Source organism: Vulpes vulpes, chromosome 5, assembly GCF_048418805.1.
Source record: "Vulpes vulpes isolate BD-2025 chromosome 5, VulVul3, whole genome shotgun sequence".
NCBI lineage: Eukaryota > Metazoa > Chordata > Mammalia > Carnivora > Canidae > Vulpes > Vulpes vulpes.
The window spans coordinates 47,788,259-47,798,681 of NC_132784.1; positions in this window are offsets into that span (position 1 = coordinate 47,788,259).

Consider the following 10,423-nt stretch of genomic DNA (forward strand, 5'->3'; position numbering starts at 1 on the left):
ACTATTTTATTTTGTTAAAAAATTTTTTTTATTTGAGAGAGAGAGCACAAGTAGGGAGAGAGAGAGAGAAAGAAAGAGAGAGAAAGAGGGAGACAGAAGGAGAGGATCTCAAGCAGACTCCCTGCTGAGTGTGGAGCCAACTGTGGGGCTTGATCTCAAGGACCCTGAGATCATGACCTGAGCCAAAATCAAGAGTCCAACATTTAACTGACTGAACCACCCAGGTGCTCCTGTGCTTCACTATTTTATATGCAAAAGAAAAAAAATATTCTTCAAAATGTTATAGTTGTACTTCTAAATAAATCTTAGCATATATATTGAATTGCTCATATCTGTCGTTAAAACCTTTATTTATGGGCAGCCCGGGTGGCTCAGTGTTTTAGCACCTGCCTTCAGCCCAGGGCATGATCCTTGAGACTCGGGATGGAGTCCCACATCGGGCTCCCTGCATGGAGCCTCCTTCATCCTCTGCCTGTGTCTCTGTCTCTCTGTCTCTCTCTGTGTCTCTCATGAATAAATAAATAAAATCTTTAAAAACATAAAAATAAAAAATTTATTTAATAGTAATGTTCCCCTGTGTAAATATACCATAAGCTTAATTTGAGTTAATTAAGTAAAATTTTGCAATTCTTACACAGAATATTTTCTGTAAACATTAGGTGTCATTTATTACCTTTTACTATTTAATGTTTGGCAAATGTTGCAAAATGTTGTTTCCAATGAGTTAATCATTTTCTTTTTTTTTTAAATAAATTTATTTTTTATTGGTGTTCAATTTACCAACATACAGAATAACACCCAGTGCTCATCCCGTCAAGTGCCCCCCTCAATGCCCGTCACCATTCACCCCCACCCCCGCCTCTTCCACCACCCCTAGTTCGTTTCCCAGAGTTAGGAGTCTCTATGTTCTGACTCCCTTTCTGATATTTCCCACACATTTCTTCTCCCTTCCCTTATATTCCCTTTCACTATTATTTATATTCCCCAAATGAATGAGAACATACACTGTCCTCGGATTGACTTACTTCACTCAGCATAATACCCTCCAGTTCCATCCACATTGAAACAAATGGTGGGTATTTGTCGTTTCTAATGGCTGAGGAATATTCCATTGTATACATAGACCACATCTCCTTTATCCATTCATCTTTCGATGGACACCGAGGCTCCTTCCACAGTTTGGCTATTGTGGACATTGCTGCTAGAAACATCGGGGTGCAGGTGTCTCAGCGTTTCATTGCATCTGCATCTTTGGGGTAAATCCCCAACAGTGCAATTGCTGGGTCATAGGGCAGGTCTATTTTTAACTCTTTGGGGAACCTCCACACAGTTTTCCAGAGCGGCTGCACCAGTTCACATTCCCACCAACAGTGTAAGAGGGTTCCCTTTTCTCCGCATCCTCTCCAACATTTGTGGTTTCCTGCCTTGTTAATTTTCCCCATTCTCACTGGTGTGAGGTGGTATCTCATTGTGGTTTTGATTTGTATTTCCCTGATGGCAAGTGATGCAGAGCATTTTCTCAAGTGCATGTTGGCCATGTCTATGTCTTCCTCCAGGAACAACCCCAGTGGCGAGGCCAGCTCTAGAGCCCTAGAGTCAGCTCCCGCAGTAGCTCCGGGGCTCTCCGTCTGCAGGGCCTGGGGGCTCCCGGGCGGGGCCGCTGATCTGCTCAGCTCAGGGCAGGAGCGTCCTCGCTGTCCTGGGCCCTCCCAGCCTCTGCCCGTCCCGGGGGGAGGCCGGATCCTGGGCTGTGTCCCGGCGCCCTGTGCCCCGGGGTCTGCGCTGTTGGATTCGCGCTCCTGCCCCGCAGCCCCCTCCGCGGAGCCGCCGCCCGAGCCCCTCCGAGCTGCTCCGGGTCCCGCCGTGCGCGCTGCAGCCCTTAGGGAGCTCGGCGCACTCTCCCGGGGCGCAGGTGCCTGTTAGTGTCCCCGGGATCCCGAGGGCATCCCCGCCCTCCTGGGTCCTGCTCCAACTCCCTGCGAGCCCCTTTCCGCCCGGGAAGGTTGGTGCAGCTCCTGCTCCTCCGGGACGGGGCTCTCCTGTCCTGGGGACACTCGCCCATCGTGCCCCTCCTCTAGTTAATCATTTTCTATGATAAAAAAAGCTTGCATATTATCTCAAAGCGTAGTTCATTCAGTGAAGTAGTAGATAATTTAATATTTTAATGATGAATAAATATGTATATGTTCATATAGCAACATTATATAATTCATATTTATAATGCCTCTTAAAATATGAAGCATGTGTTGTCATACTTTCACTGTTGGTGGATTTTTTTTCCTCACATCCATCAAATCTCTAGTCACCTATTCTAGACTTAGTCAATTTAGCTATTGAATGTGCACATATCATAATTACTAAAAACATATCTTTACTCTTATACAGGCACTATGTTTAAAAAACATGATTTTTAATTTCAAAACTTTGCTAAAATTAATTTTGAGGAACAAAAAAAGGCATAAGAAATAGACAAATTGGTTTAAAGGCTTGTGATGGCTCATTTTCCCAGAAATTTCTGAAGCAAGGGCTGTAATTTCCACTATTACAGTAAGCCATTTATTCTAAAAACAGAAAGGGAATATCTATCATTTGGATATTTTAAAACAGCCTCCCATAATACATTTCTGATAAATGAACTGTTGCACTACCAGGCTATCATGGAGTCAAGGAAAGCACAGAAGCCTTGTGCTACATTGCCTGTTCTAAGGAGTGCCTCTCCCATATCACGGGATATCTTGTTTTTGAACCTTAGGGCCCCTTAATTATAATATCAAAAGTTGTTTAGGAATTCTTTTATCCTTGAAGTTATTGGTAAAATATATTAGGAAAATAGCTCTTGTCCTTTTATTTGCTTATTTATTTGTTGTTTTAAGTATTTATTTACTTCCCATTGTGAATTAGCTCCAAGCACTCAGGATGATACTTTTGGTCCTATTCTTTTTTTTTTAATATTTTATTTATTGATTCATGAGAGACACAGAGAGGCAGACACACAGACAGAGGGAGAAGCAGGCTCCATGTAGGGAGCCTGATGTAGGACTGGATCCTGGGACTCCAGGACCTCTCCCTGAGCCAAAGGAAGGTGCTAACCCCCTGAGCCACTCAGGGATCCCTATTCTTACATAAGCATTCTTATTGTAGTGTCAAGAAAGTGTTAAGTTGCCCTGAAAAACCCTTCCTTCGACAGCTTGTTACCCAGTAACTTAACTTCATCTCTTGACTGATGTGATAATTTGGTAAATGAAATAAAACACCTAATTTTAGAACAAGAGGGTTATGAGGGCTAAAATACCCTTTTCAACATGATGGATGTAGCATTTTAGGAGATAATAAATGACCTCAAAAAATGTTGCCTTACTTATAGCTTTTCTAAGAGAAATTAACAGGTAGTATCTGATATGCTTGGACATGACTTTTCCAATTAGAGAGATGGAAAAAGACAATAGTTTTTGTGCATGTGAGAAGTTCTAAAAAGGGGGGGAAATTATACGCAATAGGAGATTCTGAAGTTGGCATGTAAGAGAAAAAGGAAGGCTATTCAAGCCCTCAAACAGCATGTCTCATTGACACAGGTATTACAGTGATGAATTATTTACAGGCCCTTTGGTCCTGGACACTGATGACCAACAATATCTTCTTGCACTACTTATGTTTAATCAGAATGGCTCCCCTTAGAAAATGTTTTGTCTATCTTTTATCTAGAATTGTGTTCTTAGAAATTTAGGGACTTAGAGAATTACTGTTTAACAAAGATTTCTTTCTCCTCAAGATAAGTAGTACATTGCAGTTATCAATTTATATAAAAAATTTAAGATGAATTTAATTATATATGGGAAGGGGATAGAGATGTTATTTTGGGGTAGCTCAAAATATTTTTTACATAAATGCTTTTTGCCAAAGATATGTAGGACCCGGCAAATATTTTTCATAGACAATTAGAATTCAGTCCAAAATTATTCTTTCCTGTTTCCTTGAATCATGAAAACTCATTATAGGAGTCTAGGAATAAGAAACATAATTTATCATAAAATGTATTAAATACAACACCTAGACAAGAGGATAAAATCAAAATCTTATTTTAAAAAAAGCACATTGTCAAGCTCCAGAAATATTGTAAAAATACTCTTGTTTTCGACATGGTCTGATAATGTAAAATATAATATAAATTAATATGACATTACTGAACACACAATGGTCTCAGCGTGATAAATCAGAGGGAATTGCCTTTTATGTATATGTCTGCATATACATAATTCAGCAATAAAAGCCCGTATTTACTTGTTTTTCTTTCAATGACTAATGGACCTCAATAAATTGAGCACTAGAAGGGGGATTAGGAGACTCCTCAGGTGGGACAGGATGAAAAAAAAAAAGGGGGAGAATACAGAATACTCTTCAGTAATTTGTTTAGGATTGTTTGTAACCAGTCTGAAATTTCCCTTGCATTGAAGAAAGTTATATTGAGATACAAAAGAAATAGAGATATAGAAGAAGAGAGAAAGCGATGTGCGTCCAATTTTTTTGTTGATATGGTAGTAATTCTAAAAGTAGCTATTTGTTTAGCTACAGCAATTTGCTTGGTCACTAATTTTATAGCTCCAAGATTATCTGGGTTCATTTCAATGAGATACCTCTGTTGTAAATATAATTACTCATGTTTTAGTGTTAAAAAATTAGGTTTTCTTACTCTACCCTCTTTCTGGGTAGAGAATTTAGTAGATACCTAAGTGATGTTAATTCAGTGAACTTGAAATCACAGGGATGAGTCAAGAAGAAAGGTCTTAGTCAATGATGTGCTAAAACTTAACACTCCTTTTCAGTTAAAAAAAAAAAAAGATAATTGAAGTAACCTTTCTGTGAACACTAAATAATAAATATCTCTGCTTTATATACTGTTTCAGAAAGTTATCATTAGAAGCATGGGGACTGCCTAAATATGGTATTGATAATCTGCAATGATAGTTTTTATTATTTATAAAAACGGGGTTAATAAATTTCAAGAAATTGAACTTACTTTTGCTACTAGTTTTAAAGATATAAATAATTATGTGGAGTAATAACAAAGTAAGCCTGGTCAGGGCATGATGGAATGAAATAGCTGACCTTTCGAGAATGCACATATTTAACATTCAGAGGGTAAAGATTAAGTACAGCAAAACTTAGTGCTTTGTTTCACACGTATTTCATTTGTTTTCAGGGTTATAAAGTTAGGGGGAAAGTAAATTTGTACTCTGTGTTCCTAACCCACATCCACCCTCAGGCAAGGTGTCATCATTATCATTTTTGAGGTAGGTGAAAGACAGATATAGGTTTAAGTCAGTGAATTTACTTGTTCAATAAATAAATGAAAGCAGTATAACATTTTACTGACTACTTATGTCTTTACTGACTAAAAGACGATTTTCAAAAAAACACAAAATGATTGATATAAATAAACATGTGTTGGAAATTTTGTTTAACTCGAGGCTACCAGATGGATGCTATAACCGGTTCAAATCAAAGGAGAATCCAAAGAAAAGACATATTTATAGATAAGGAATATTGAAAAGAATGTGCAAATGGAAGCAAATTAGTTTCTTCAACACTAGGGGAGAGAAAGTCTCTTGAACCTCTACTGGGCAAGACCTAATTTGCATTTCTATAGACAAGAACTATTTGCATTGCTTAAAGTTTTCTATAATTTCCCAAGTTTTAGAATAATTCCCAAGTAATCAGAGTCAGACAAACTGCAGGACCATCCTCTAGATGACGCATAGTCTTGTACTGAAGCACAAAATTTTTCCAACAATAATGGATTTTGGATAAATTAATATATAGTCAGATGGAGCCATATGAGTTTGGATTGTGTAGGTCCACTTATATGCAGATTTTTTGATAAATAATACAGTACTGTAAATTTATTTTCTCTTCCTTATACTTAATAACATTTTTCTCTAGCTTGCTTTATTGTAAGATTATAGTATGTAATATGTATAACAAACAAAATATGTATTTAATCAACTCTTTATATTATCAATCAGACTTCCAGTTAATAGTAGGCTATTAGTAGTGAAGTTTTGCAGGAGTCAAAAGTTAATAATGTGGATTTTTGGCTGTGCAGGGGCCGGGCATGTCTAACCTGCACTGTCCAAGGGTCAACTGTATATTTTTAAGGAAAATGGTGAAATAGAAACATCTGTGCTAATTCTGTTACTTAATGTCTATATGATCTTAGTTATATAACAATCCCAAGGCTCCATTTTCTCGTTTGTAAAACAAATGAAATAATTCATATCCTGTAGGGTTCAGGGTGGATTAAATGAGACAACACATGGAACTGACCCTCAATAAATATTATAAGAGTATGTCACATAATTCTTACAATAAATATTTGAGATCGATATTGTCACAGTGCAATACTCAAATTCTGTGCTCACAGTTGTATGCCCATATTACACCTAGAACTAACTCTATGGTGATCTCTTAGATTCACATTCTGTATATCATCGAACCAATTTTGTTCTCTCTGAAACTGGATGTGTTCTAAAATCTTTTGCTCTTGCCTACATGGCTGTCATGGGTATAGCTGTCACTGACTACACATGCCCAAATCTGGTCACTGCTGTTCATATCTTCAGAAAATCAATTGATTATGTGCCTTTTAAAATTATAAATGCTGAAATCATTTGTTGTTAAAATTGTCTTAAAATAGTATATCGTGGGTTACAGTAAAATGAAAGTTACAGGATATTCAGAAAACCATGAAAACAGAAAAAAACAACATATATATTACTGGAGGATTTACTATATTTATTTGTTCTAAAAGCTTTTTTCATATACAATATATAAAAATGCAAAGTTTTCTCATCGTTTAACTGGACATGTTCTCTGAGTAATATATAAATGATGGTCTTCGTAAAACTGACAGCTTCCTAGGTGCAATATATTATAGAATACTAATTTATTTAATTTTATAACAGCCCTGATAGAAAGGTAGCTTTTATTGCATTATGCAAATGCAAAAGCTAGTATTTAGAAAGCACTAGAACCTCAAAATCATTATACTCAATCCAGTGCCCTATCCATTGCCCTTTCCATTACCCTAGCAGTGATACTCCGAACACTTTTGTTCTGTAAAGATTTCACTAACAGCTTTAAGTGAACACAGAGTGTCAGAGGCAGTAGTATCTTGATCCATTATTTAATCCTTTAGGGATATAGCTATTTAGTCACATTCAAAAAGAAGGGTTGTTGAAATTTTTTTAAAAACAGTAAAATATCACTTGTTTTAAACCAGTCATAAAGGGGATTTATTTATTTTTCTTCATTAATAATGACAGAGTGATTTCAAAAAATAGTGAATGTTTAACTTTATGATTCCTGCTTTATGGATGTTGTCCCTTGCACGTGATGCCAGTTGTATCAAAATTATTATGCCAATATGTCATTATAGAATCTGAGGGACATGGGATAACGAAAGTCTTACATAAATTCAGATTAGACAGTTGCTTACATATTGACCTCTCCCAAGCAGTAGCCTTTCCATTCCACCTAAATGTCTCCAAATCAACTGACATCAATACATATGTGCATAAGTAGAGATAAATGTATATAAATATAAACATACACACACTGCCCAGCTCACTAGTGCACAGGTATTATGCATCTGGCACACTACTTCATCAAATTTCTTATAAAGAAACTAACTGGAAAAGAAAAGGGTAGTTAATTTCTGGAGGGTAGTAAATTGGAGGAACGCAGCTCTGGACTATGTGACATTTTCTGAGGAACTGTGGCACACAGAGGTCATTACAATGAGTCTATTAGTTTCCCCAAGAGGAGACTGGGTTCCACTCGACTTATGAAATGTCATATTTATTTTCCACTGCACTAATGTACATGTTGTTGTTGCACATTATACTCTCATATATTCTTGGATCTATTTATGAATTGTCTACTATGTTCCACTGGTCTATTTATCTAAATCAATACCAAAACATAATACCTAATGCATGAACTCAGGGAAATGATGGTATTTCAGAAGATTTATGGTATATTTTAGGGAAATTAAATTCTTTTGATTACTCTTTGCTTTTTTGAATTCTCTGCCCTTTTTTTTTCTTGTGAATATTATGATAATTTGATCTACATGTAAAACAAAACAGTTAATAGTAATTGGATTCTAACTAAACTAACCATTACCTCATATCTATAAATTTTGAAAGAATTGAAAATTAACAAAGCCTATTCTCATGAGAACAAGATATGATATTTCCAGTTACATAATCTTTTAAGATGTTAACTGTGATTTGTATTTTTCTCCATATGGATCTTCTTTATTATTAAGCTTATCTCCAAATTATTAACTCTAGTTTTCCTGCATGTTTGCCAAAAAAATAAATATACCTTTTTTGTTCACCTCTTTCAATCTTTAAACAAAATATTTCATTTTTATTGCAATCACTAGGTTCCCTAGACTAATAAATGATGAGAATGGGACACATATCTGTAATTTCTGACTTAATGGTTTGAGTTTTGCATGTATTTAGAATACATGCAATTGCAGTGGGATATTTTTATATTGTCTCTGTCTTGGATGAACAGTTTTCTACTACCATATTACTTTTTTAACAGATTTTATTTTTATAGTAGTTTTAGGTTCCCAACGAAATTGAGCAGAAAGAACAGATTTCTCACATATCCCCTGCCCCAACACATATTCAGACTCCCCCACTTTCAAAATCCCACACCAAACATAACCATTTGTTACCATGGATGAAACTACATTGACACATCATTACACTCTGAAATTCATAGTTTACATTAGGGTACACTCTAGGTATTGTTATTACATGGGTTTTGACAAATGTATAATGACATGTATTCACCAGTATGGTATCATACAGAATAGTTTTATTATTCTAAAGATCCTTTGCTATGTCTGTTCATCTCTCTCTTGTTTATAATCTCAGTGGGATGGGGCACCTCAGTAGCTCAGTTGGTTGAGCATCCAACTCTTGGTTTCAGCTCAGGTCCTGATCTCAGGGTTTTGAGATTGAGCCCTGTATTGTGTTCCATCCTCCGCATGGAGTCCTCCCTTTTTGTTCTCCTCGTTTCCCTCTGCTTGATCTCAATCTCCCTTTCTCTCTCTCATTCTCTTTCTCACTTGCTTGCTCTAAAATAAATAAAATATTTTAAAAATAAAAAAAATAATTTCAGTGGGAATATTACTAGTTTCTCACCATTAAGTATGATGCTAGCTATAGGTTTTGTAGATATTCTTTACCAAGTTGAGTAAGTCTCCTATTCCTAGTTGGATGAGAGATCACTTATTTTTGTTGTTAGGAATGCTACCTCAACTTTATCAAATAAATGTTGGCAGCTTCCTTTTGAATTTATGTATTTATTAAATAATGATAAAACTTTACTGCATTGTTGGAATTAATTATTATTTACAATTTTACCTTATAGGTTAATAGTTTTCTTTCCACATTTTTATAGTTTTGCCCACTTTTACTCATTGCTTTTATTTATGTATTAGTTAAGAATTATACTCTAGGGGGCGCCTGGTGGCTCAGTCACTTAAGTGTCTGCCTGCAGCTCAGGTCATGATATCAGAGTCCTGGGATTGAGCCCCACATTTGACTCCCTGCCCTGCTTCTCCTTCTCTCTCTGCTTCTGCCCCCGCCCCGCCCCACCCCGCTTGTGCTTTCTCTCTCTCTCTGTCAAAAAACTAAAGTCTTGTAAAAAAAAGAATTCTATTATAGCTTACCAATATATTTAATGGCCATACTTCTTTCCTAGGTGCCTAGAATTAAACATGTTCTTTTAATATGCCTTTAAAAAGAAAGAAAACACAAGATTGGCTGTTAATAATGCTAGGAAATTATCTTTCTACCCTTTGTCTTTCTTCCTCTTCTCTACAAGTTGAGCTTCTTGACTATTTTTAGTTTGTCTTCCTCCTCCATAACCTTCACTCCCTAAATCAGTTTTATTAGAAAGATTTATATTTTGTTTCCACATCTATCCATCAATTATTGGTTTTCCTAAGGCAGTTAGTACTTTTGTTTCTAGACTACTGTCAAATTTTTGTCTTTTATTTTTCTGAAGAATCCTAACTTAGCCCATATATTACATATTCAGCATGTCTCTGAATATTCTTTGATATATAAGTTAATCTGTCAATTAGTTAAAGAAGCATGACTCATCATTGACTTCTGCCCATCTATAGTTTGAGGTCTCTGTTCAAATATTTATGATTTTGTATAATCCTCTCTTTTTATTTCCTTAGATGGGGTGCATACATGGCTAGGTTCTTGCTTACCTTCTAGTATTTTCCCCTACTTTTGATACATGAATGATATGATCACTGCCTGGGTACAGTCCTCTCTTCAGCCTTCATATATATCATTCCATTCTTTCCTGGTTTTCGGGTTTGCTTATA